General features: G+C 39.3%; 1 long non-coding RNA gene across 1 annotated transcript in view; it reads left to right on the top strand.

Moving 5' to 3' along the window:
• Positions 1-1750: 1750 nt before the first annotated feature.
• LOC122820209 overlaps positions 1751-23180 on the top strand; it is a 33664-nt gene continuing 12234 nt past the window's right edge. The window contains exons 1-2 of the long non-coding RNA XR_006368742.1: positions 1751-1838; positions 17576-17713. This is a non-coding gene — a long non-coding RNA (uncharacterized LOC122820209). The remainder of the gene's footprint in view (positions 1839-17575; positions 17714-23180) is intronic.

The raw sequence follows: 23180 nt of genomic DNA, 5'->3' as shown, positions 1-23180 counted from the left end.
TCAGGTGATCTGGGCTTTCTTTGCAGCCACAGCACTTAGGAGTCTTGCATCCATTGAGTCAATCTTAAAATCCTCTATAAACCAAATTATTGTAGCATCAAATGTGAGGTCATCTGTCTGAACAGCTGAATTTTGGCTAAAGTTGGTCATCAACATGGCGATGTTCCCAGAGACCACAGTGAACCTACAATGGAACAGCTGAAAGAGAAAAGAATGAAAATTATTCAGTGGCCCAGTCAAAGTCCTGATTTCACCTTGATTAAAATGCTGTGCATAAGCACAACTGTCTGCAAACATCTCTATAAGCAAATTGGGCAACAAATGTCAGAAGGGCTCATGAAGTCAAACAGAAACTAAGCTATGATCTCTAAAGATTTGCTTCTACAAATTCTAGAATTATGAAGTCTACTTAGTTATTTCTCAGACATCATTGACATTTATAGAAACTTTCTTTTTCCATTTACTATTTGTATTCCTTGGACAAACAGTTGGATCATATTAAAAGAAAATCTTAAGGGAATCATGTTTCTGTCTCTTCAAGTGGTAAAGCATGCACTGCTGGCAGCAAACTGAACTCCACATTTTGAAATCATAATGTCTTACAAAAAAATCTCATGTACATTAATAAAGTCTGATAAATTGATATGCTTTTATAGTGGATTGACCACTGAATTTCCCAGACATTGTTTCGCTTCACAAACTGGCTAAAGCTTCAGCGACTAATTGATGTTTCTCTTAATTTACATAAAAGCTCAAAAATCTATTAACGATGTAGGCAGACAGATTTAAAATACAAACAACCACTTGGTGAAGAACAGAGCTGGAATTTGATTCATCGATCTGATTTTAAGCTCTTATCTGAGGTCGGGTCAGAGAAGCAGCAGGTCAAAAAGAGAAACCAAGGCAGTTTTCTCCAAGGACACTCTCCAGGACATCCCAAGGGATCTTAACACATTCCAAGACCAGTAAGGAAAAGCAATCCTGACCCCGGATTTCCTTCCAGAAAGATGTGTTGAAAACCACTTGAAGCATCATCATCAGATTTCTAGTTCACCTGGACTATGTATTTTACTCTACAGGGCCAAAAGACTCACCACAAATCCCTATGTGGTAGAACTCATCACCAAGGCAAAGTTTAATTCAGCCATTTTTAGCTGGAATTGCCAGCTAATTTTTTGTTTGGAACCACATATGGACGAATATATCCTGTGGTAAAACGTGAGAGTTGGACTGTAGTTGTTGCAGAAAAAGCCTTAATCCACGTATCCACTTCGATTCCCCCTATCAAAAATCACTGGTAAAACACCAAGAAAACTGGGTTAATATTTAGCCACAATTGAGAATTACTTTTTTTGTATTGAAGTTCAGTGACTACTGAATGAATCACCCAACAAAGCTAATGTTTACTGTAGCGGCTGCTTGGAAATGCTAACTAAAATCTGAAGTTGGCTTCTGAATGATTAAACAGAACGACACACTACATCTAGGTGTAATTACTTCAGAATGATCTAGAACAAGCTTTAAGTAACTAAGTATTTCAGTTTTTATTGTAGAGAGCATTAAAGATATTCAAGATAGTGAAAAATGTAATGGAATCATTATACAGCCAGTTCTCTTAATGGGAGTTACAACCGGAAGCCAACTTCAGCTTCTTATCCATTCATCCATCCATTTTCCATACAAAAAGACCCTGGGCCGGGAATCGAACCCAGGACCTTCTTGCTGCAAGGCAACAGCTCTACCAACTGCCCCACTGTGCAGCCCCAACTTCTCATCACCAATCTGAAAGTACATTGTATGCTGCAAAGAGCTACGGTTTCTAACTCAAACTGTTTACGGTAAGCATCGTTATCAAAACAATTTCTCAGATTAGAATGGTGTGTTACAAAGACTTAAAAGTTGCTTCACTCACAGCCAGTTTAAACATCCTTTCATTATCTTCCTATTTGTTTTTATCTCGCGTTAGCTCCTGTTAATAGTATTAGCTATAGCTAATCTGGTAAAACAGCCGATTACATTTGTTCGTTTCAGCGGCACGTAAAAACCTTGAGGCAGTTTCCCCAAAATACATGTTTTGTGGACTGCTTTCGTCAGCCTCCACAACCTTGATATGTTTCATATATGTTTTTAAATGCTCCAGTCCATCATAGCTTACCTGTGTCATGGCCCAACATGTGTTGCGGAGGTGAAAAAAATGTAAAAAATACAATAAAGATATATACAATTTTTGAAGTATTTATGAGTTTTTACATATCCCAAACAATAACGTTTAGGTCAATAGCATGCTTATTTTGGTCAACATGTTCAACTAAAGGTGGATCCCTTTCAAAAATATTTGTATTTTTCTAATTTTCTTAGAAACTTGACTTTTGATTTTCATTAGCTGTAAGCCATAATCATCAGACAGAAATAAACACTTGAAATATATCACAGAGAGTTATAATCTAATATAATATATGAGCATACTTTTCAAATTGAATTACTGAAATAAATTAACTTTTAAATGATATTCCAATTTGCTGAAATGCACCTGCTCACTAGGCTTATAATAAATGAATAATTCAATGAATTTTTCAGGAAGGCTAACTAGAGAACATTTTCTAAACAGCAGAGATTGAAGTGTGAGCACAAACCAATAAAACCAAGACATAAAACTGCTCAGACATTATTTCCAGATAGAATTATGTCAGACTCCATCGTCTTATTTATGTCTGGAAGCTTGCTAAACCAGAGAAGCAAGGCAACAATAAAAAAAAGCTGTTTATTTATGTCTTTAAGATGAATATGTTTTTTTTGCCCAGTTTTATTAGCTTCATATCAAAAACCAAACATGCCAAACCCATTATGCGCCATAACGATTATGTGTGAGGATGAGATCTGGTAAGATGCAATTAAGGCCTGATTTCCCTTGCTAGTCATCCGTGTTTCCAATAAACCAAGGATTGGCCCGCTGGAGATACTTGGCCAGCCATTTGGGCTTAAGGACGACTCCTTTGGGTTGGAGCACAGCCACGCAGCTCAGCAGCTATGTTGGTTTTGTTTGTTTTGATCCTCTCCTTTGCACAGTACGCCGCTTGAAAGACTTTCCCGAGGATTACATATACCATGAAAAGTAGATTACTAGACTCTCTGGATTTGGACCAAAGGCTGCTGAGAGATGAGGTCCTTTAAGACTTCTCTGATTCAATTATTTATCCTGGCACCCCGCTTTCAGACCTACAGTAAGTCTAAATACTTTAGATGTCGCTTTCTCTCCTTTTATCATCCAAAACCAAAAGAAACAATGATTGGCAGAGGAGAAAGCAGACTAAACACTTTAGATCTGTTGCACAGACAGAATTAAGGAGTTAAATTACTCAATAAACCAAACGAGGATGGGGAAACAAAGTCGTAAAGACAACTTTTATAGATGTTTTCCAGTCTTGCTCGGTGATGACCTTTCCATAGCACAACCATCTTCAGTGCGTGTTGTTCCGAGTGTCTCCTTTAGGGGGAACAGCCAGCAGGAGACGGTGCAAAGATCCTCCCCGGTAAAAAAGTTTTTAATTATTAATGCCGGCCCAGCGCTGGCAGAACGCCAGGCTGCCCGCTGACGGCCACAACATTTCACTTGCTTGCTGCCATGAATTATTCCCGCTACTCGCCCTCGTGTACGTGTCTGTGCACAAACACACAATGAGCAAACATCTGGAAACCAATCCTGATTCTAATGTACATGTGCATGTGCAGGGAGCCAAAAGGTCATCTGCAGCATTTAGAGCATAGAACTTTATCCAAGACCTTAAATGTCCACTCCTCCAAATTTCCACTGTGTTTGTGTGACCCGACGCACATATGCACACGCTTCGCCCTCCCGGACACACAATGGATTCCCGAGCACATCCAGGGCATTTGTAGTATTTCTCCTATTCAGCGGGCTCTGTCCGGCTGTCAGCAGGCTGTCAGCTTGCTCGGTTGCCAGGCAAACAGCTCCGCCCCCTCCCAATAGTGAAATATGCCTTTAAAATGTCACTCGCTCCCAAAAGAGCAAAAGCAGAGGCAACAAATCGATTCACATTAGTTGTTCAATTGACTTTGGCTCGAACTTGGCTTCTGCTCTCCCTTTGTCTCGCCCCGAAGGTCTCCGTTTTTCTTTCCGTTCCCCTTTTTTCCCTCTCCTTTATACAGAGCCCCATTTCCCACTTTAAAAATGGCACTTGGTATGTCATTAGTTTTACTTTGTAAGTCATGACTCGACGTTATAATATTCTTATTATCAGATAAATAGTCCTAATTTTGTCTTTAACAAAGTCACAATGCCATAATTTTGAGTTTTAAATTCTAATTATGTTCTCCTGACACATAATTATGAGTTTCAAAGTCATCATTTTCACTTATGTAAAATTTATAACTTGGAAAGTCAAAATTCTGAATCTAAAATGTAGATTTATGATTGAAACTAATGAAAAATACTTTGGATCTCATTGTTATCAATTAAAATCTTGTTTGGTGGATTTAAAATCTCATATTTAGAATTCTGAAAGTCAAAAGTTTGAATTTAGCTGTTTTAGTCATCACTTTGAAGCTAATTAATATAATCTAAAACTCACTTATGACAATAGATCTCCTAATTATGTATTCAAATAATCATGAATATGAAAAACTATGGCTTTGAAACTCAATCAGAATTTCAACCCTAATTTTGACAATAAGTCAAAATTTTTATTGGATCTCATAAATAAGAGATTATAAATGTAAGATGAGTTTGACTTCAAATCTCATAATTATAACTTTTAATCTTAATTTTTACTTTCAACATTAAAATGGTGACTTTCAAATTTAGATGAATGAGATTTAAAGTCATACATGAGTTTCAGATTGATTAAGTTGAGCTCTTCCAAATTAATAATTATGAGAAAATCATGTTCTTCTGTTAGAAACACATTTGATACTTCTCAAAATGATGACTTTGAAAGTCTATTTATGACATGTGACTAGAATTAAACTAATAAAAATATGAATATTTTTTTTTAATATTGAAAAACAATTCATATTCATGTTTTTGAATACAGTTTTAAAACCTAAAATTTTGAACTAAATTCTTCTCGATTTATTTATCAACAACTGTCTTAAATTTACAGTTAAATTTATGTAGACAATTCAGACCAACCATACAGGTTGATTCAAAACCAACTGACAACATTCCTAGAAATAAAAATTGCAGTTAATGATTAAACCCAAACCCAGGGGACTTCTGTGTGAACGTCTCCAAAGCAGCCCACATATCCATGGTATTGATTTTAAAATATATTCAGCAATTGCAGCTGACAGTATTGTCAAAAGATCATAGCATAGATGAACGCTAGTAAAAAGAAATCATAACTGAATAGCAATGGCCTTTTGTGGAGCGTTTACTTCTGTAGAGAAGTTTTTTTGGATGTGGGCTTGTGATGTGATGCGCTCCAGAGACACAGATTTCTTCATAAGTTCATCATCATCATTTTCAGCCATTGTTTACGTCCCGATTTACCGCTTCTGGCTTTTTCTGGTGCAGATTTATGATGCCTGTCTCACATCAGTGACATAAAAGTTGGATCAAATGCAGCATGACCGTTCAGACTGCAGACGATTTGAAAACATTCTGATATGCATCTGAATACAGAAGTGGCGTGGATCAGATTTTTTTGGTGGGTGAAAAGTTCATTATTGGGCTGTTCAGACTGCGGTGAAAAAGCTGGATGTGGGTGGCGTTTGCCTGCTGTGTGAATGCAGCCTTAGACATCAGATCTCATAATTAGGAGTCTTTAGATCTCATAAAAACTATTTTGATTCTCATCATTTCAAGTCACAATTTTAAGCCAGTTACTGTCTCTAAAGTGGTGGAAATTGACTTCCAAACTTCCTCACCCTCTTGGCCACCTGTGTGGGTTTTTAATAGTAATTTGGTCTGTTTACGAGTTCCCACACTTCTTCTCTTCCTCATTTCGTTCTCATCTCCTCTAGCCAAGCGAATGAAAGCTGCAGCTCCTATTGGCTCTCCTGGCCGACCACCATCGTTGCGGCACTCATTTCAATTTCCCCCTCATTTCAGACTTATCACACCGACATCATTAAGGCCCTCTCTCTCGGTGGCGCACTCGTTCGTTATCCTCTAAATTTTGTACCTTTCTATCCTTCTCTCCTCCTGTTTGTGCGTGTCTCCCCTTATCTGTCCCGCTCATTGTCAGGGGATTTAAAAGGGCTCTCTATTTGAGAGCACAGAGTGTCTGGGCTTTGGTTTTTCATCCCAGTGACAGAAACTTGTTGGAGCCTCCTTATTCAGAATGAAAGAGTGGGACATCTTTTTTTTTTTCTTTTTGTGCTTTTTAAAGCGGATCGCATGGAGCCATGATGGGCTTGTAAACCTGGAGAAAACGACACAGGATTTGTTCTGTTTGTTCCTCTTTGCAGTGATATTATTTCTTTTCCCCAGAGGAAGCTCTGAAGAATATTTTTATTTCAATTTCAAGAGAAGTTGACGTAGGAGCTTGGCTGGTATTTCAGAAGAAAAGGAACAGAGTAATAATTCAGGATCATGTTAGAAAGATATAACATGATCTGTCACCATATTAGGCTTCTTTCACAAAGAAGCCTAATATGGTGACAGATAACCTAAATTTTGTTAACTCATAAAGAGTGCCTTCAATATTAAATAAATCAGTTTAAAAAGAGTTAAAGGTAAATGAGACAACACACCAGGACTAAATTAATGAAATAACCAGAGACCATAACCAGGACAATCCCTGTCTTGCTGCTGAGACTAGAGAGGCTAGTTTTGGTAGATAAATACAGAAATACATTTCAGCCCATTCCAGAATCTCAGATCATTTCCTGCATTTCTTTCTTTTTTTTTTTCTTTCTTTTGGTGTAATGGGAGTTTGAAGGATAACCTATTCTAGAGCAGCATTCATACGATAACTGCCACTTAGTTAGAATGAAATCTTCATGTGGAGGTAGGATGAGGGGGTGGATGGTGTCGATACATGCAGAGCTTTAAGATTTATTTCTACTTCAGCTTTGATTTTGGCGTAAAATATGGCAACGCTTACCTAAAAGGAATTAAAATTGCTGGATAAGTGAAAAAAAGAGGATTAATTTATGCCGTACTCCACATTTAATGACCTACTCCATACATAGATGTGCTAAAAGCCTTTCAAATTCCTCTTTTGTTAGAGTAGCTTAAACTCAAAGGGGAAAAAAAATCACTTGAGTACATTTGTTCAACTGGGAAGAAAAAAAAATTCTCACCTTCAGAATTTTTTTTTGCAAATTCAAGGGAGCCCTAATTATTGGCACCCCTGCTGTCAATACTTTGTTGAATCCCCTTTTGTCAACTGGACAGCAATTATTCTGCAGTCTTTCATAAGTTTGGAGTATACAGACAAAGGGGCATTCCTCTTTGCACAATCTTTATGTTGTCTCTTTCCACAAGTTTTCTATAGGATTTAGGTCTCCATTATTTGGCCATATGTTTTGGATTATTATTCTGATGGAGAAAAAAAAGAACCACTTATGCTTGATTTTTATTAGTCTGTCAGAGGTCATTAGAATTTTGTCTTAAAACTTTTGGTGTTTCAAAGAGGTCGTGGTACCATACATTTGTATAAACCAGGCATATGCACGAAAAACGCTGTGTGGTGCAATGTTTCACACACAAGGTGGTTCAGCATATACAAAAATGTTTACTATGCGCAAACTTCTGACTTAATGTGAGTCTGCGTGGACAAATCAATAGATCTGCAGATTTCCAAACAAGTCGGGTTTGGTGATTTCTAAAGTGGACAAGGTTTAGACAACCACATGTACATGAATAGCTGCATAAATTTGCAGAACAATAAAAGTTTTGGCACTGTTGGAAGAATTTAGAGGGAGTGTGTGTTCATAGATCACGTTGACCTGCTGATATATGATGATAAGTGGCATATCAGCTGGTTTAGACTGCCCAGGGCAGTTCTTTTGGAGCTCTGCATGGAACTGGCCCCAGCGTTGGAGGAAGAGTAGGAGGAACTGCGCGTTGTCGCTGCCAGTTCAAGTTCTTCTTATAATGGAGTTTCTTGCAACTGGAGCTTTTCAGAAGGAACTGGTTAACAGGTCTGGTATTTCCCAATCATCCTCGCGTCATGCCTTGCCAGCCATTTGGGATGATCTCATTCCAAATGCCAAATTATAAGTTGCAGCAAGGAGCCGATTTCCAAAGGTAATCAAACCTTTTCAATTACTCTTGTATTACTATGTGGGTATCGTCTGTAAATGAATTTGCTTATGTGAATGGAAAACAATTTTATTCAATAAATGTGCAACTCATTTGTGAAATAGCACCACTAGAAATATGGGAAGCATATTTGTGTCATTACAGTCCTTTTGATGTAATCATCCTCAGTTGATCAAGGATTAAGGGTTCCGTTTTGCTACATATGGATGTACGTTGAACGCGCCATGGGGCAGCTCATAGGCCGATGGCGCTGCCTGAGCAGCAATGATGGTACCCTGCTTCACACGCCATAGAAGGCATGTTGCATTGTGTTAGCATGTTACTGACTGAACAATGAGGTAAATATTCGTGGTGTGCCCATAAGCTAGCACAACATGGATCTTTGTTGCTGTCCTGTGATTGCAGGAAGGATTGGTGAGAACTTGGCTGGACTGATATGCTTCTGTCACTGTGATCCAAGCACTTCCTGTTCCTCATAGTCAGCTGCTGTGGCTTCTGGGTGCAGAACCAGGATTGGTGTCTCTGGCGCTGCAATCCCTAGTTTCCACTTGCTCTGCCAATAAATGTCAACTTAAATAACTCTGTCCAATCTGCTGTCACAATATAATTAATTGTCTAGGTATAGTGCAATAAAAGCATTTTAATTGAAACGTCTATATCTTCTTAAATACCAAGCATGTCAAATACACCTTTGTGCTTGCAGGATGCCAGAGAACATTGTCTCCTTGATTACAGCAGCAACTCATTCTTCATGTGGAGTCAGCTCTGGCAACCCTCCACCTGTGGCTGAAACACTCCATCATTGTGCAGCAACTTTCTTTACATCCACCTTGATGTCAGCCAAGGCTCTGAATTTTTATTCTGCCATGTTAAGGCCACCTTCTGCTACTTATTTTTATTTCTTAATACCAGAGGAATGGCTGCAACATTACATTTTTCTTTTAGCCTCCACCTAGGCACCAAGATGTATATGCCTTTGCCATGATTATTGGGACAAAGTGTGGAAGCAAGTTTCCTGACATCATTTCCAAGCTACCTGTTGGAAAATTTAAATTTCAAATAATTTTCATTCAACCTGTTTCTGTCTTAAAATCAAGAAATCAATCATCTCAGGCCTTTTTGCCATCACTCTAATCTCTAGCTTCCTTTATAAATTCTCTATTAGATTTAAATGAAGATTCTCTCTGGGTTGCTCCAAAATGTTTACTTTCCTCTCAGTCAGAAGATTCATGTTTTGGTAAATTGGAAGATTAAATTGCACCTTAATCTGCCAGGGGTAGGAATAATTTTGGGCAAAACTTGAAATGACTTATGGATTTCCTCCCATCAACCCTTGATGCTCCATATTTATCCACTCAGCCTCCATATCTGTCATTTTGTTGCAGCTTGTCAGAGTCCTGCAGCATAATCAACCTGTCAAGAAGGGAGAGATCACAATAGATCATTTAGGCAAAGAGAAAACATGGATATTTATGAACAGTAGAAACTCCTGCAAAGCCACATCAGATGAATTACCAACACATTGGCTTATTTTTATAAGGAGAGCAGTCTTGTTTCATGAACGCTGGTAAAAAAAAATAAAAAATACAATTAAGTAAGCTGTGTGGGTGGCTTCCATAGAAAGCACTCGTTTGTCCTACAGCTGTTCCACAGATGAGTTTGATGCCAACACTTCAATTCTGTTGTGTTTGCTATTATGGTTCTAAATTTGTAAACTGTTTCTGGGTTTTGATAGAGTGCATTATCCCAATGGAGGAAATGGGATTTCAACGAAAGGATGTAGAAGGTGTGGAACAATGTTTAGGTCAGTGTTCCTAAAGTGCATTCCTCTCTATTTCAGACCACCTGGTTGCATTATTAGCTCATTAGCATAGCTTTGTAGAGCTTGACTGCATGCTAGTGAGGCAGTTTCAATATGTAATTTAAATGTGTAGGAAAAGGGACACATCTAAAATTTGCAGCATGACTGCTCTGATTGATCTATGGCAGGGGTCACCAACACGGGGCCCGGGGAGCAAGTTCTAAAAATAGCCATTGTCATTATGGAGATCTGCCAAAGAAATTATTTAATTTAATGTTTTTACATTGAATCAATAACATTTGTTTATATTTAGATAAAAAAAAAGTAAATTACAAAAAATGTTTAAAATACATTGCTTTATGCATAAAACTCATTTTTATGGTTAAAGTTCAGAACTGCGCCTGCGGGATATTATCGGAGGGCAGCAGCGCCGGCAGCTGTACGGCTGCACATAAAAAAAAGAAAAGAATAAATTAATACACAGCAAAAACAGAGTAATCCAAAACCCCAGGATGTGACTGGTAAAGCTTTCACTTAATTCACTCCATTTGACAAGAAGACAACAACTATTACTGTACCTGAAGAGGCCACATCTGCTGCATTATGGATGTCCACTTGTTTGTTTGGAGCAGAAATGTGCAGAACATTCATTGGACACATTATAAGGTCAGTAACAGGTTTTTCATCTTCACTGAGCAAATCAGCTCAGTGAAGATGAAACTATTTCTAAAGCTCCTAAACTATTCCAGTTTAGGAGCTTTAGAAATGTGCAGTCATCTTGAGTCACTTTAAATTTACTTAATATTTGCTACGTTTTCCTATTTCAAAAAATATAAACTTTGATCACAAAATGTAAACATCTTGTCTCATATATCCCACCCACTAGCAAATGGCATTAGGTAGAAATGATCCATGTTACACTCTTTACCTATCAGTGGTCATAATGTTATACCTGTTTGGTATGTTCCCATTGGTTGATTTGTCAAAACTTATCTTAAAACCGCAACCTGAAGATGTCGATTCCTAAGTGGCCCACCCACAGTTGCACCGATTGCTCTGAACGCTGTTCTACATTTACAGACTTGAGCCCTGTTTACCCAATAACAAGCTCCGTCTTATCTCCCAACCAGCAGCATCTTGTTATCCGTGGCTCGGACATAAGCACAGTGGTAATGTGTGGTACTTCGTCTTATCTCCCTGCAGTGTTTTCCCAACATTAAATCAGTTGAGCCACAGTGTTGCCACTTGACTGGGCTTATCTCATTTTCTCCGTCCACATTAGCACCCTGCTAGAGTTCTGTTGCGGTTTGCTACATATGAATCCTGTCTTCAGTGTTGGCCCAGTGATGGCCTCACCTTATCTGAACAACAGTGTTTTCACAGACGGCGTTTGACACCAAGGACCCTGCGGTCAGTTTGGTAAACCTGACGGGGCAGAGGTTGAGTGAAGTGAAGCTGGCAGACGGAGAGGTCAGGAGAGGAGAGAAGGGATTGCATGGAATGGCGCAGACGGGGTGAAGGTGGGGGATTAGAACCCCATGGAAAAGGAAACCAAAGTTAATATCCTTTGTGCCTTCACTCTGGGCTCAACTAATACTCCCTCTTAATGAACCACAGTAGTCCACATCTGCATTGTCACCAAGGAGGAATTTGCATCTTGCATCAATTTGAGCCCAAATAAAATCTTAGTGCCAGTTCCATTTCTGTGAGCAGTGTTGCGCTTGCCACACCGCACGGCTTTATGAGCTGAGAGTCACAATTGGGGGAGAGAAGGGAAACATTTTCCACTCACCTCCCTGTCTATAACCAGTGGCGCAGCACAGGGCGCGGTCCTGTGGCTGCTGCTGGAGTGGGCAGGAAGGTACAGGTTTGAGGCTGGCGGCTGTGGCAGCGCCGCGGTGAGACTTACGAGCCTGGCGTCATGCGCCCGGCGTGTCACACCTCCCTGCTGTAAGGACCTGTAAAGTCACTTTACTATCCCCTCTTCTGCAGGAAATTGAGGTCTGCTTGTGGATTTTATTTCTCTTTTTATAAAAACAGCACGTCATAATTAACATCTACTCCTGCGTTCATACTTGTACGCAGCTGTCTGTTCTGCTCACACATGTTCACACTCATGGATCCACACACCAGCTGCTGTTTTTTTTTCCCTCATTGTGTGTTTGTGTGGGTTGTTTTGATAAAAGTCAAAATGAGCGGGCCACATGGGAACGTTTATCTCGCGACAGACCACTTCTGTCTAATTAGTGTGAAGCACAGCAGAGAAATATAGGCAACTCTAATTAAAGTGCAGAATCAAGATTTGTATGCTGTCTGTTTGCTGACTGTAAGGCCTGTTACCTGAAACTCCCCCCGACCTCCTGCAGAGTTTCAGCTATCAGCAATCACTACTGTCAGATCCAGCATGCTGTTTTCTCCACACCTGACGTCTTTGAACTAAAGCACGAGAATTAGGATTTCTCTTGGATGAAGGACAAAATTCACATGGTCGGTTGAGTTGGAAGCAGAACACCATGATGATGAGTTTCTCACATCAAGAATGTAAGGAGAGAAAAAAACAATACATAAGATTTTGAACTTTTATATATGTTCAGGTGAAGGTATTAACTTCTCAGGAATACAGCTTTCTCTGTCTCAGTCAGCTACAGCGTGTTGTGTCAGCAGCTAGAACATAATCTCAGCAGGAAATTGCTCTGGAACGTGAGGTTTTATGGGCATACGAGGACAGATTATAACGTCTTAAAGCCAACTCACTGATGCTTGGAAAACATAACAGAGAAGAAAATAACCTGAAGCTAACTGCAGAGATTCTTGGACTATTTTTATGTGTACCCTTTAACTGTTTCTTATAGCAGGGAGGGTTAATTACAAGAGTGCAAAGTCATTATATAGAAGCAAAATTTAAAGTACGGCATCAGAGTTGACTTTTTCTCCAAGGGAAAATATACAAACCAATGGGAAATACCCAAAGTCAAATAAATTGTATATTTACTTCCTTATTTATAGTTCCTTGGTGAACCTATCATTAAATATTTTGCACCTAAAAAGTTTTAAAGGGATAGTGTTTAGATTTTTTATGTGTGGTTCTGTGTGAGATGTGTGCACTCAGTACAGGGATCTGAAACTCCTGCTCAAACGCACAGTCTGAATTACCTCACTATCATGTCAGAAAGTTCAGCAAAAACCTGATTATTAACCATTTATTTCATCCAATGATTTTAAAAAAGGTCCAACCAAGAACTGGGTTTGCAAATTCTATGAATAGAAAACCTTAATATTTAGCTAACAAACGCTTTACCTGGATCACTTTTACACAACAGATTAACAGTCTTCACAGTAAATTATTACAGACACCTATAGCATGTTCACACATGACAATAGTGTATAGACTTATAAGTAATCCTTACAAACATCCATGAAAATGTTGAAGTTGTCAAGTAATTGAAGAAATTACATCTGGAACTGTACCTGCTGTGACAAGCTGTTAGCTTAACTTCTGACCAGTTGATAGCTTGACTGTCAGGAGCTATTAGATTCACTCTGGCTATCACTTAGTAAGAGTCAGAGAAGCCAATAGCTTTACTTTAGGTAGCTGTTAGCTTGACTCAGAGTAGCTGAGTCAAGCTAGCAGCTACTTAAGGTAGCTGCTAGCTTGACTTTAAGGCAGATACAGTGCTGCAGCACATCTTTTGACAGATATAACATTTAACTCACTTTGAAGCACCACAAGAGATCTGGATTTTAACTAAATGTTGTTATCTATTTATGGATAACCAGGAGCTGTGTGTAAGCCATTAGTTTGATTCACTATCTCCTAACAAGAGTCACAAAAGTCATAAGTTACAGAATAACTTACCACACCAAAATTTTATTGACAATACTGTGAAACACTCTGTACATCTTTAGCAACTTAAAAATATCAGGTCGGGTATTATTCTAATCATCTCAACAATATCCTAATGTGAAATCTCCAAATCCAGGCTTCAAGAGCCATTGTACTGCAGCTTTTAGATCCCCTCTGCTTCAACGCACCTAAATCAAATAATCAGGTCATTAGCAAGACCCTGGAGAGCTTGACTGCACTGAAGAGGTAATTCAGATATTTCACATATTCTGATCATGTCCATCCTTGCATGGATTTTGATCTTCAATTTTTCAATCACTTCCTGTAATTGCTGGCAAAACATAGAACCCTGATCTTGTGACATTTTTGGCTTAGTTGGAGATGGACTGGATATTATGCCTAGGCTATATGGAACAGTAACACTACTAGTGTATAAGATAACTTTTGCTTGTTAAAGAAAAGAAAGGAGAATCAAAAACCTAGAATAACTCTTGGAACTTTCTACTTGCAAACAGTTTCTGGCTGCTAATAAAAACTATACAAATCTTGTACGTAAACAACTCTTTATACAAGTATAACAATGACCTAATCCCTTTTCCAACGAAAAGGTACAATACAGTTTCTAACATTAAATATTTATGAAAATAGATTTGTTGCGGTCACAAATCATGAACTTTTTTTTTCTATTTTTGTTTATCATTTATGTTGTGTTGCACATCAAGGGTTTGTGGAAAACAATTGCTCTCAGTATATAATGTGAAAAATGAAAGCCATATGTCTCTCTGAGAACAGATTGAGCCCCCGTGTGTGTTGACAGTACATTTTGTCCCAGCGGGGCTCCCATCTAAGCCTTGACATTTTCAGACAATATTGCGGTGTTGAGCCACAGTTAGGATTTCATAAGTCAAGCTAACACTAGAAATGTGTGTGTGGGTGAGTTTGTGTGTGTGTGTTGTCAACATAACGATTGTCCCTTTCCCTGTCTCAGTCTTTCAGTGTTTGTGTCACAACACTTATTACATTCTCCAGGATGTGTGTGTATTGCAAGCATCTGTCACTGAACAAACTTTCAGTTTCTGAAACCGTGCTCCTAGAAGGATTTTCTCCATCTCATCTTTTTTTTGTCCCTTGTTTCATAAACCTATCTGCTTTTGTCTGAGGTAGGATGACATTGTGTTATCCCCTGTATTTATCTGTCTACCAATTTTTGCCTTTTATCTGGGTGTTTTTCTTGTACGTTGTTGATGCCATTAGGGTGCCCAGTCTCTGTAGACTTGATTTATGTGATGCCTAGTCTAATGGCAATTTTTTTTCCATCTCTATTTCCTTATTGCACAAAAACAAGGTTTCAGCTGTTGATTTATCAGATTTGTGAATCATGGGAATGATTTGCATGCTTGATTTTTATGCATTCATTCGAAAGATTCAAAAGCATTTCCGTAGCTTTTATATCTGTCTTGCATTATCTACACTCATTTATGTTCACCTTTTAGTCCAACTAACCTTAGAAAAACATCAATAAACATCTGAAATTCGTTAGTACTTTAAAGCCACTCTGAAAACATGTATAACTGCCTTTTTTATTAGCTCAGACACCAAATATACCTTAATATACATTTATACGCACAGTGGGAATCTGTCTAATGTATACACTCTTCCCCATCACTACTCTTGGGGGTGCAGCCAGTCAGTGCCAAGAAAAATGAATGACGCTCCTGGATTGGCTGCTTAGCAAATGCCACCCAATTGCATGCCAAGTTGGAGTATACTGATATACAGTATTGGTAGGGATTTGGGTTTCTGTGTGTTTATTTAGGTTTTCTGTGTTCTGTGGAGTCTGTGTTGTCCCAACTACCCCTTGATTAGTTACACCTGTTTCTTGTTTGCCCTGATTGTCTCCCTGTGTATTTAAATCCACCTGTATTTAATTCCTCCTCTTGTCTACTGTCAAAGCTGTCGTCAGATGTCTATTGCGCTGCCAGTTGCTACCAGTTATGAGCTCTTACCCTTCTGCTCATTCTGTGCTGCCTGGACTTTGGATTTTGTACTTTCATCATTAAAACCATAATTTCCTTCACATCAACCTGGGTCCACTGTGTCTGCCTCACCACTCTACTACAGCATTTCATGACAATATTTCTGCTTCCCGAGCAGTATTTTCTTTCGGTCTGTGAATAGGCAGATTTTACACAAATTATTTGTAGCTATGTACCACAGAAGAATCTGCAAAGGTGAATTTGTACATTCTGCACCACAAAAAGATGGTGATCTACTGTAATTTGTTTTCTCCAGATCATTACTGAGGCATCATCTTGTGAATTTCCATAAAGTCTTAAATGAGTGTCTCAAGGCTATATGATGTATGTTGCAAGTTGCACCTTTACTATACCGTTTTCTGCCATTTAAGTTTTCCTTTATATGAAGGAATGTTGTACTTTTATTTTGGTATAAACTCATTGTGCAGTGCCTCTATATTTCAACTGCCAAGTCAGCATTTCTGCAGTATAATCAATTTTCTAGGTCTTACGTAAGCTAATAATAAATTAAAAAAAAATATTTCAATGCCTGCTATTTTGAAGACTAAGAGATTTGTTGAACTAATCTGGTCTAAAACTAGATAGTAATTTTTTCTTTCCCTCAAGGTCGTCCTGTTTAGTTTCTGATCAAATCATGTTAGAGCAGTGCTAAATCAACTTTGTGGCTGTGATGAAGGATGCAGTAAGGCTTATTTTAGACAGCTGTACAAAAGTCATTTCTAAACTCCCAAGAATAAAAGCGACGACAAAAGAGAATCAGAAATATCTCGCTGTATAAAGCAATCTGATCCATGAGTGCCCACAGATGTTCTGTTGGAGACAGCATTAGACTGCAGCAGATAGTTCGGAGCACTAATGAAAAGTTTTCGGGTGATGTGACGATGTTTGTCCTTTCTAGTGAAACAAAAAACACAATAGCGGGAAGGGGGGGGGGACAGGAGAGCCAATTCTGCACTTTATCCACTTTTTAGCACATAGTGCTCACTCGGGGAATCGTTGGAGCCACAGCCTCAATCAGCGCCTCTTTCCTTCTCCTCCTTTGTCTCTCATCCTCCCTCTCTTCCCGTCACACCACACACTGTTTCCTTTCTTCCTCCTCTTTGACTCCAGTAGTGAGTTTGTGTGTGCGCTTCTGCATCTTGGCATGTATCTGCTCAGCATGTCTCATTTGTGTGTTCTCGAGGTTTCTGTTTACATACATATATATATATATATATATATGTATGTGTGTCTGATGTCTCAGATGTCTGATTTCCACGCTTGTCTTCATTGCTCGGCTGTGTGTGTGTGCCCCACTGTATCTGTTCTGAATCTAAGCGGGGTGTCTCAGCATTGCAAATCTAACACATCTGGTTTTCATGCAGGAGGCTGCTGGGATGATCTGTGTGAATGTCTGTAGACAGTCACATGTTGTATCTTTATATCTCCATGTGAAGAGTTTGTTTTCCTTTACTCACCTATATGTTCATGTTACTGCGATTGAGGTCAAAGGTGACATATACTGCAAAATCCACTTTTTTTAGCCCTTATATATATTTTGTTGTGCATTTGGAGTCTCCAGGAGAGCAGAAAATTTCAATTCAGTCTCTCTTAGTGCATTCTGTTTGGGTATAATTTTCAATCCTTTCAGTTTTCTCTATTCCCTATTACATTTCTTCCAACAGTGTCAGTATTTGCTGTGGAACTGCTAAGCAAGGACATGGAGTTCCAGCCAACAACGTTCAAGGAAGCTGAGGCTACAAGTGGATGAGTCAAAGTGTCCTGAATGCCGTCCCCCAGCATCAGCCTCTTCCAAGTGACTGGTTAGCTAAATTTTATATTTCTTGGAAATGTTCCCACATCAGTATGGAAGGTCCTCATTGTTTGTGAGAAGCACTTCAAGAATAAGTGCTTCAGCATCCTTCACCATTTTTAAGATAGACTCACTGAAAGACTTTGCTTGATTGAGGGGTCAATTCCTTCTGCCTAACAATGGACATAGCAAAGAGCTGAGCTGCAAACTTTTAGCACTTTTAGCTCCTTGAGGACCTTACCGTACTTCGTATTTTGAATGGTATTTATTACATAAACTGTTTGGTATTGTTTTAGCTGTTTTTGTCTTGGGGAACACATGATAAAAACGCAGTGACGTTCATTAACTCGTTGAGGCTTTGTTTTCAACGTGTGTTCAGGTTGTGGCAGCGTTTTATGGGTCGAGCATGTAAGGCTGGCTAGTACAGCAAGGATTCCAGGGACTTTTGCTTTGTCTATTTACCTTCCACACAACTATATCACAAACTGTGTTTAAAAAATATTTGTGCAATTTGTCACCAAAGCTCAGGTGCTATTTTTACATTTGCATGGAAATTGCAAATGCAGCAAAAAAACGTTAGTGTGGAGAGAGGCGTATACCAATGCAAAAAAGCATGCGGCTTAAACTGGTACCTTGTGGGACTCCTTCACTTATAAAATTAAGTTTTGGAGTATAAACCATAGTATTACTTTGTTAAAACACACGGTTTACATTATAACCTTGACTCAGTAAAAATTGTATTTGTCTGAATAAAAATTCATTCTAACACAAAAAATGAAGTCTAGCTAAAGGGGACACGCTAATATACGTAATCTCTAACAAGCAACAAAAAATATTGCTTCATCCTGAAGATTTTTTGCAACATTACATTAAAACGTTCTTTGACAATTTACAGTGCACTGACGTCTTGAAATTGTGTCCTATTTCAGACATGGATATTTTAAGCACTGCCCCTTGTGATGCTGGATGAATAGCCAAGTTGTAGGTGTAACAGTAGGAAATGGGATTTGGCCTCAATCTGCTGCATGAATTTGCCGTCAGTATGTTGTGTCCTGGCAGATTTTGCCTACACAGCATGTGACTGCGTGTTTGCTGGCATGCGTGTGTGTTTGCGCACCCGCTTTGTATTAATATGCAAGGGAAACAGCTGGCGTGGCTAATGGCTGTCCCTCCCAGTTCCAATCCTTCCCAGCACACTCTGCTCATTCATCTGAACAGTGCCTCTTCCTCTTCCTCCTCTTCTTCTGCGACCGCCGATGCTGCTGTTGCTCTTGCTCTTCTTTTTTTTCTCCCCCTCTCCTTCAGGCTTCAAACAGAAGCAGGTGTGTGTTCAAGCATGTGTGGGATCAGTAGCTGGGGATGATACTGAGGTAGAAAGCCTTAAAAAGAGCGAGTTGAAAATAGGTGAATAAACCCGGTTAGGATGTATTGAGGAATAATTTACAGAAACAATGAAAAGAACTAAGATCGAATGAGTCTGTTGAACAGTAATATAATCGGCGTGCAAATGTAAGTCCGGGGGAATCCAGGGAGAATGGAAGAGAAGTGGAGGAGTAGGACTAGGAGAGAGCTTGGGCATAAGCGAGTTCAATTAGCAGAATTTACCCTGTTAATTAGCACTATTAGTAACACTGTGGCGTGGTGTTACTTAACGAACACGCGCATTTGGTCGTTTGAGATTCGGTTTAAAAAGGAGACTTGTCAAGAGCCATAAACAAGAACACAGACAAATGGAGGCAATGGAGATGTGGTTTGAATTAGCATTTGGGAGTGACTACTCAGTTCTTCACTTCCACACATTCAAAGAGCCGTGTGTGTGTGCGTGTGTGTGGTGACGTGAAGTGGGTGCAGTTCAGCGTCCTGGCTTGCGTGTCTTTTCTTCATAAAAATGCCACTCAACTCCTTCACCGAGGAATCAGGAGCAGCTGGTGAAATTTTTCTCTTTTTTTCCGCTCTTCCACTTCTCGTCTTTTCAAGCCACTCTAGTTGCCTCTACAACAGTCGCTACCTCTATTCTTAGTCTCCTGTGCTCATTTGTGCATTTCTTGGTTTGTCTAACTGTCTCATGCTCGATCTCTGACTTTCCTCATTTCTTTCCTGTATTTCTTCCTTCTTTTTTTTTCTGGGTTTGAAACCCAGTCCGTCTGAGATCCAAGGCCGGAACGGCTTTGCTTTTCAGCCGCTCCAGAACACATGAATCATTTTTATTCATGATCAGGCAGGGCTTCTGAATCATTGCTGCTGGAGGCCCGAAGGGTCCAACTGTGCATTTGACTTCTGCATGATGATCGATGGTGAGAAACGGGACTGTGTTTTTGTTTTAAGCTACTGAATGTTTCGAGACGAGATAAAACAAAACAGTTAGGGAGGATGAGGTCATTATGCTCGGGTAAAAATAAAAAAAAAAGTGAACAAGCACATTTCTCTGCAATCGTGCACACATTGTAGCTGAAAGAATGGGGAGACTGATGGGGAACCAACAAAGGAAATCTTACTCCACCAAAGCCCCCTTTTAGAGCTAATGCTGAGCAGCTCATCAGCACCCTCTGCTGGCTGGACGCATCACCTCCGCAGACCACTTGTTGCCTTCCCCTCCACCCGATTGGTTTAATTGTATTCTTATTTATATATTTCACCATAGATTTTTCTGTTGAGGTTGACGTGGCTCTAATCCGCAGTGACTGGCTGTCATGGCGTGATGGATGGAACAAAGCCAGTGAGCAAACACAATGGAAAAGACGAGCTCGACATGCGTCTGCATGTGCACGACGTTTGTGTTTATGTTTGCACTTTGTTCTCTTCGACACCGTGTGACTCGGCGTCCACGCGCACGCTCGGCATGAGGAACGCACGCGGCGGCTGCTGAAGGCAGCAAGCAACACGCAGGACAACGTGTCATAATTATGCTCTGGGTGTTGAGGCAAAAAAACAGTGTTAAGTCAGATGAGGTGATGTTTACTGGCTTGAACAGACAAATAGAGCAGCATATTGGTGTCAGCTATACACACACATACACACACTCTGAAATTCATCGGCACACATCTCCTCCCATCCCTTGTGGCCATGACTCCCTTGTCTGTCACTTCCTGTGTGTATTTATGGGTGTATGCCAGCGACATAAATGTATGCAGCGTCTGCCCCATTTCTTCCTCTTGCTTTAGATGTGATAGGAAGGGGAGGAGGGGGAGCAGAGGGGAGGCGAGTCCCCCAACACATCCGGGTCTGGAAAGAAGGTCAGCGTATTACTTATCAAGGAGGGAAGACCCAGAAAAAAATAAAGGCAATGACTAAATATTAAGGAGGTAAAACCCACAACGTGATGCATGATTGTGCAGTAAAGCATAGTTATAGTGCTGTGGAAAAAATATTTTCATCTTGCATGTTTTAGCTTTGCACCAAATTTTAATGTTACGCAAAAATCAGTTTTCAATTATTTTGAAGGTTGTGGGGGAAAAGCAATCCCAACTAACATAGAGATGTTTTGAAAATCGCTTCTGACTTAATGCATCACACAGTCTATTCTCACATTTGCCCTGAAAGATTTTGATTTCTGTCAAGCATGGTGGCGCTGGTATGACGGGTTGGGGCTGCTTTGAAACCTGAAAATATGCCATAGTTATTACAATGATTCAAAACACACCCACAACTTCTCCTGTGAATGTCTAGGAAAGGAAATTGAGGGTTTTGGAGTGGCCTAGTCAAAGTGAAGACTTAAATCTGAACATTATGCAAACAAGAGAATGTGATAACTCCATAGACAAGAAAAAGACTCGCCAGTTCTTATAATTGTTGCTAACAAAGTAATGAGAACAACTTGCTAGTTTAGTTTTTCTCTTTGAAAAAGAACTTCCCTATTTGAAAATAAAATAAAAATGCTGCTAAAAAAGACGACTCTTATATTGATTTATCTCTTAGAAGAAAATTATCCCTGGCTGGAATGATGGGGTGACTCGTTGACCTGGATTTCAATGTGTTTTTATGTCAAATCTAACTTTGTTTTACCATTTTGCCATTGGAAATGTGGATCCAAATTCTGCTCTACCAACTTTTTAATTTATGTGGCCACATTAGGCCAACATTTGTTTTTCAGTGCACCACATGCAGATTAGAAACTCAGACTGCTTTGGTGATCTGCCTGGTGTGTAAAATTAACCCTGTAAATAACTTGGCTCCGGCAGGAAAACATTACAACCTGCTGTTAAACAGGCGGTGCATCAAAATCCCTCTAGTACACGTTGAAAATATTCATCACCTTTCCTCCAGTGAGGTGTCACCAGGGCTTTGTGATTTGAGCAATTTTCATTCAATCAAGGAAATTAGACAGACATCTATCGATAGAGAAGAACAACAAAGTAACAGGAGTATTGATTATGACAAAAAAACTATTTAAATTTTAATAAAGAATGCCATATCTGAATTGATTTTGATCCATCTCAGTAGCCAGTAGAATAATCGTTCTTGCTGTTAGAGAAGTAAGAGCCTTATCTTAATTACTTACCAGCTTTTTTCTTGTTTCCACTGGTATGTTGCTAATTTGTCTTTGGTGACGAGCTCTAAGTGTCTTTAGTTCTCTCCAGTGATTCACTATTGAAGTCTGGACTCTGGCTGTGTCACTCCAAAACATTGACATCGCTTCCATTGAGAAGAAACATGTTAAAGGAATTCAAATGATTGCTTTCTATTTGCTTAGAAGTTGTCAAGTCACCTTGATGTTTTCTATGACAATGTCTTATTGTTTTTGATGCTTTGCTGGTGTTTTTTTCCCTGTGTTTGATATTTTTTTTCCCCCCCTCCAAAACACTAAATAAAGCCTCTGCATGAGTGATGCTACACAAACAAACAGCTTCCTTGTCTTAAATCTTAATCTCTCACCTGTGTTTCTTATTGAAATATTATAAATGATGACCAATGTTTGCTCAAAATGAAATGCATGCATATTTCTTGGCATGTAATAAAATACAAAGTAAGCTTCTGTTTGCCTTGGAACTGGAGCGGGTATAAATCTGCAGTCTGTAGAGCTCAACCCTGTAGCAAGGTGAATGACAGCACAGAAAAAGAACGGAGGCAAAACAGGAGAGATGAGACTCTGGAGACTTATTGGAAAGCCTAGGAAGAAGATGAGGAGACAAACAAAGAGGATATTCAATTTCAAACATTACAATTCAATCAACATTATTCATCCCCAGGCAGCAATAATGACAAGAACGCATTAAAAACCCATAAAAGCATCACAAAGATTATATTACTCACTCCAAAGGTCAGAAACGATTTGAGGTAGCGTGCACCTGCACGACTGTTTCATGTCAGCAATGAAAAACACAAGAATATAAATGCTGAGATTGGCTTGGGCTTGCAATAAAAGAAAAAAACACAGAGTGTGAGGCAACTGTTCAAACAAGTTGGAAAAACGGGCAAGTTGATCAAACAGAAAAAGGCTGCTAAAAAAAAAAGAGTACTTAGCAAAAGCACCACAGAAA

Source organism: Gambusia affinis, linkage group LG18, assembly GCF_019740435.1.
Source record: "Gambusia affinis linkage group LG18, SWU_Gaff_1.0, whole genome shotgun sequence".
In the NCBI taxonomy this organism is placed as follows: Eukaryota; Metazoa; Chordata; class Actinopteri; order Cyprinodontiformes; family Poeciliidae; genus Gambusia; species Gambusia affinis.
Note: the sequence above shows the minus strand (reverse complement) of the source record. Positions and strands in the feature narration are given on the sequence as shown.